Below are 6,000 nucleotides of genomic sequence, written 5' to 3'. Positions count from 1 at the left end.
ATATCGCTTAGAGAGCCCTATCAGCTTCGTGTGAACTAAAACAAGCCAATGGAATTGGCGTGCGATATTTGCATAATGCGCACCGCCCCCGACAGGTGTATATAAATAGGAAGCGGATGCAATCGCACTCTGTCTTTCGCTTCGGAGCCATACACTGGTGTCCTGCTTCAGACTTTTGTTTAAAACTGAAACTAAAACTGCCTCAGAAGAGGATTAACAGCGAGCTGTTCGTGTTGGTAGTGAAGGCACTCCAGCGAGGTCGCGAGCTTCCGAGGAGCCGAGCTATAAGCTCTCAACTGCTGTTGTAACAGCAACACTCTAAAAGTGTGTGTGCGTGTTGCGATTTGGGCCGGTTCCTCGGTGTGTTCAGGGAGTGGTGTACCTGAGCGCATCGTGTCACTCCCTGTGTGCTTCAGCACAAGTGAGCTGATCTTTCCCCTTCTAAAAGAGCTTTACAGACGAACCCTGACAGTATGTCATTTCGTCTGTGCGTTACTGGGTGCGGTCGTTCCCTGGTCCCTGCTGATGGGCACAATCGCTGCATCTCGTGTTTGGGCGTTCAGCACGCTGAAGCAGCTTTTGTGGATGGTTCATGTTCCCATTGCGGGAATATGACTATCGCGGTGCTGAGGTCTAGGCTCTCCTTCCTGAAGTCTCAGGAAGTGGGGGCCCCCTCCCCTATGCCCCGTTCGACCGTTTTTTCCAGCCCCGGGCGGAATGACGGATCGGCGGCGTATAGGAAGGGCGACCTGACGATTACGGTCAGGGCTTCCCCGCCGAGCGGAAACGCTCCGCGGGCCCCTGCCGCCTCATCAGCACCGCAACCCATTGTGCCACCGTTGGTTTCCGCTGGGCCCTCTACGGACTGTCCAGCCGTTACCTTTGGTGCGCCCGCGGCGGAGCAGATGTCGATCTCTGCATCGGAAGGTGAGCCAGAGTCCTCGGGGGAGGAAGATCCGGACGCGCTGCCGCCCTCCGGGACGGTAGCGTTCCCCGAGTCAGATCCCGAGTTGACGGCTGTGCTTTCCCGGGCCGCCTTGTGTGTCGGGCTCGAGTGGAACCCTCCACCCTGTCCCGGCCCATCTCGGTTGGATGATTGGTACTTGGGGGGGGGGTCGCGCTGGTCAGGTCCAGCGTCCCGCCCCAATGCCATTCTTCCCGGAAGTGCACGATGAGGTGACCAGGTCTTGGCAAACACCCTATAGTGTTCGTGCGAGGCCCGGTCCCTCGTCCGCCTTCTCCTCCCTGGACGGCGGGGAAGCCAGGGGGTACGCGAGGATCCCGCCAGTCGAGCGGTCCGTTGCGATGCAGCTGTGTCCAACGGCCACTGGCTGGCGTGGTGAGCCGCGTTAGACCTGTTTGCCTCCCCAGAAACTGCCCACTGCCAGTGGTTCTATTCCCTGTCCGGCGGCACGCTCGGCACAGATGCCCTGGCACACAGCTGGCCCCAGGGTCTACGCAAATATGCGTTTCCTCCAGGGAGCCTTCTCGCACAACTCCTGTGCAAGGTCAGGGAGGACGGGGAGCAGGTCTTGTTAGTGGCTCCGTACTGGCCCACTCGGACCTGGTTCTCGGACCTCATCCTCCTTGCGACAGCCCCTCCCTGGCCGATTCCTCTGAGGAAGGACCTCCTGACTCACCCTGTGGCACCCGCGTCCCGATCTGTGGAACCTCCACGTGTGGTCCCTGGACGGGATGCGGAGGTTCTGAGTGATCTCCCGCAAGCGGTCGTAGACACCATCACTTCCGCTAGAGCTCCTTCCACTAGGAGTCTCTACGCACTGAAGTGGAACCTGTTCGTCGAATGGTGCGCCTCTCGCCGAGAGAACCCCCGATCATGCTCGGTCAGATCTGTGCTTTCCTTCCTGCAAGAAGGGTTGGAGCGAAGGCTGTCTCCCTCCACCCTGAAGGTGTATGTTGCCGCTATCGCTGCACATCACCACGCAGTTGAGGGTAAGTCCCTGGGGAAACACGATCTGATCGTCAGGTTCCTGAGGGGGGCGAGGAGACTGAATCCTCCTCGCCCTTCCTCCGTACCCTCTTGGGATCTGACCCTGGTTCTCTCAGCTCTCCGGGGTCATCCCTTTGAGCCCTTGCGATCAGTCGACCTGAAAGTAATGTCTCTAAAAACTGTCCTTCTGGTCGCATTGGCTTCCCTGAAGAGGGTAGGGGACCTGCATGCGTTTTCGGTCGACGAAGCGTGCCTAGAATTCGGGCCCGGTGATTCTCACGTCATCCTGAGACCCCGGCCTGGATACGTGCCCAAGGTTCCTACCACTCCCTTCAGAGATCAGGTAGTGAACCTGCAAGCGCTGCCCTCGGAGGAGGCAGACCCAGCCCTAGCTTTGCTCTGTCCCGTCCGCGCTCTGCGTGTGTACGTGGACAGAACGCGAAGCTTCAGGACCTCAGATCAGCTCTTTGTCTGTTACGGAGGCCAGCAGAAGGGAAAGGCTGTCTCCAAGCAGAGGATGGCCCACTGGATAGTGGATGCCATCGCCTTGGCGTATGAATCCCAGGGCGTGCCTTGCCCGCTCGGGTTGAGAGTCCACTCCACCAGAGGGGTGGCCTCTTCCTGGGCGCTGGCTCATGGCGCCTCGCTGACAGATATCTGTAGAGCTGCGGGCTGGGCGACACCTAACACGTTCGCTAGGTTTTATAGCCTACGTGTAGAGCCGGTATCTTCACGTGTACTCGCATCCACTAGTCGGTAGACGTGTTGTACCCGCTCTAAGTGTCGGCTTGCAATGCCATTCCCGCCCCCTGGGCCGGATACGTGCATACTTTTACTCCAGTCGTGTTCCCCGCTTGGCGAACCCTGTCGAGTTCCTCCGCCTCCCCCTTTGGCTCGGACATTGCGGAGTGTCTGATGCCAGACCTACATCCGTCGCTGACGCTGTCTGTTGGCTGGGGCCCATATGTCGTGACTCCTCTACGTGAGCGGTCCCATATGTGTAATTGTCCACGGGTCTAAACTCCCTACGGCGAGCCCGTGTCTTTCCCTTAGCAGAGCCAGCTCTGCTGTCACCTGTCAGATGAGTCTCCCCCTACCCAGGTGGAGCCATCCCAGGGACCCCATATGCGTACTGCCCCCGGGCCAGTCCATATGTGTATTCTCCACGTAAACTCCTCCCCCATTGGGTAGGTAGTGGCCTCCGCAGCATCCCTTACGGGTTTGCTTCCCCAGTGTAGTCCAGTTTACTTAGTGGGTATTCGGTAAGACAGCAGTAAACTCTCTCGGCGTAAGCTCGCCTCTTCACCGTTCCAGCTGGTGCTATGGGTAGCCGAGCTTGCGCTGGGCACTGGAAGGGGTTTCGTAACTGTGGCGCTTTAGTTGGGATCCCAATTCGTCGGTCACTACTGACGTACGTCGAACGTGACCGACTGAAAGGGAACGTCTCGGTTACGTATGTAACCCTCGTTCCCTGAAGGAGGGAACGGAGACGTACGTCCCGTCGCCACAGTTTCTGTACCCTCGCTGTAGTGCGGACACCAGCTGTCTCCTCAGCGAAAAACAGAGTGCGATTGCATCCGCTTCCTATTTATATACACTTGTCGGGGGCGGTGCGCATTATGCAAATATCGCACGCCAATTCCATTGGCTTGTTTTAGTTCACACGAAGCTGATAGGGCTCTCTAAGCGATATCCCAATTCGTCGGTCACTACTGACGTACGTCTCCGTTCCCTCCTTCAGGGAACGAGGGTTACATACGTAACCGAGACGTTTTTTTAAAACACCAGCTAAACAGGAGGCTGACTGTGCATGAGGTTCTTCCCCATTTCTGTCTAGAATAAAATTAAGAGTGCAGTTCCAATCCCCTCCTACAACAATGAAAAAATCTTCACTTTCTTTTTTAATTATATTTTCTAATTTAACAAAGAATAATTTTCTTTCCGCTCCAACATTAGGAGCATAAATATTTACAAACAGGAAATTCAAATTACTGATTTCAGCCTTTACTATTAAAAACCTTCCTGGTACTACTTCACATTTTGATAAAATTTTTACATTAAATGTAGGAGAAAAAAGAACAGCAACACCAGCACTTAAATTAGTACCATGACTGAGAACATATTCACCCTTCCACCATAAACCCCAATTAACTTCATTACTGCAAGTACTATGAGTTTCTTGGACAAAAGTAACACTCAAACCTTTCAAACTAATAATTTCTGAAAGTAACTCATTCTTTTTCCCATCCCTCATTCCATTTATATTTAGAGATCCCACCCTCAAGACCTCCATAAGGAAAAGAGAAGAAAAGAAAAAATAGAACAGATGAGAATAAGAGTTACCAGCCATAGTGATTATTTAGATTTTCCCCTCGCTTTTCCTAGCCTTTTACCTGATTTAACAGTAGTTAAGTGCTTTTTGAGACGGTATCTCTTTTGTTGAGAAAGTTCATCATAGTTGCTGACCTTTCTAGCCCACATTACTGAAGCAATGAACTTTTCTGTGTCTGGGAAGTAATCACTTATTTCAACACCTGCTTTACCTTTTGTTTGATCCAGAAAATAATTTATTTGCTCAACACTATACAAATCTTTCTCAACCTCTTTAGTCATTTCAGCCCACTCATCATCTTTCATTCCATCATCAGTGTACTGTGATAAACTGTGATTACCTGTACAGTATCACTACTCACACCCATGTCAACAGCATCACTACTCAAGTCAACAGCATCACTACTCACACCTATTTCATCATCAGCATCACTCAAATCATTATTATCCACCCTAGCACTCACAGCTTTATCGGGCAAATAACTACATCCAGGTTGCTCCACACAGCCAACATTATTAACATTAAAATCACTCACCTCCTGCTGTCCCTTCACTTCCTCGATAGCTCCGTTATCCAGTTCTTCAGTTCTCTGAGGTTCTGTAATATTTACATTACGACTGCTGCTGTTATCATCAGCGCGAGATGTAAAAGCACGCGCTTCGTCTCTATGCGGACAAGTAAAACGCTTATGGCCCAATTCACCACACTCAAAGCATTTTAAACTTTCCGTACTCGCATAAACCATGAAAGAGCTCTCTCCGTGTGAAACACGGAAAGAAACTTCCAGCGTCCGCTCCGAAGAGCTAAGAAACATATAAACTTGTCGCCTAAAGGAAAGCACATGTTTTAAAGCTGCATCTTTACATCCTAGCGGTACCACTTTAACGGGGCTCGCGATCTTACCGAATCTTATAAATTCTTTAAGAATGGCTTCATTGGAAATGAACGGAGGAATATTTGAGACGATCACTTTGGTTGCTGGAGCAGATAGCGGGGTTATCGGAACGAATGTTTCTTTAACCCATATTCCACTCACAGTCAACTCATTAACGTGCTTCGGTTTTCAAAAACACAACCACCGCTTTGTTCATTCTTGAGGCCGAGACGATGTTATCGAAGCCTAGCTTATCACCGATGATCAGCAGCAGATCTTCCACTGTCACCCCGGGCTCAGGTACACACCTGCAGCCATTACGGAGTGACAAATTGGACGTGCCCGGCGCGTGAGTAGTCGCCATACTAGCGACTACAAACCACGCGCACACACACACAGAAAACCTCTTCCCTACACTGATTAAAATAAAAACTAATTTAACATGAGAAAAGAGGGGGAAAAAAGAAAAGAAAAAGAAAAAATATATATATTTTGAGAAAAGCCAGTAAAAAAAAAAAATCACAAAGCGCCCTCAGCAACACTGCTCTCAGGCAGGCCCTCCACAAACTCCCAGCATGCACCAGAGAGAGAGAGAGAGAGAGAGAGAGAGAGAGAGAGAGAGCGAGCGAGCGTTTGTGAGTTAGTGACTGAGTGATTTAGCGTGAGTGCGTTTGTATGTGTTCAAGTGAATGTGTGTGTGTGACGGCACGCGACTGGTCAGAAAGCAACGTGTAACGTTAGTCTGACATGTTTCTTGTCCACGACACCACAGGATTTTAAGAGTCAAAATTGCGTCATCCATCTGACACAGTGACCATTGCAACAGACCAAAACACAGTGCAA

This window comes from Megalobrama amblycephala, linkage group LG3 (assembly GCF_018812025.1).
Source record: "Megalobrama amblycephala isolate DHTTF-2021 linkage group LG3, ASM1881202v1, whole genome shotgun sequence".
Lineage (NCBI taxonomy): Eukaryota > Metazoa > Chordata > Actinopteri > Cypriniformes > Xenocyprididae > Megalobrama > Megalobrama amblycephala.
The sequence above is the reverse complement of the archived record's forward strand: the minus strand, read 5'-3'. Positions refer to the sequence as shown.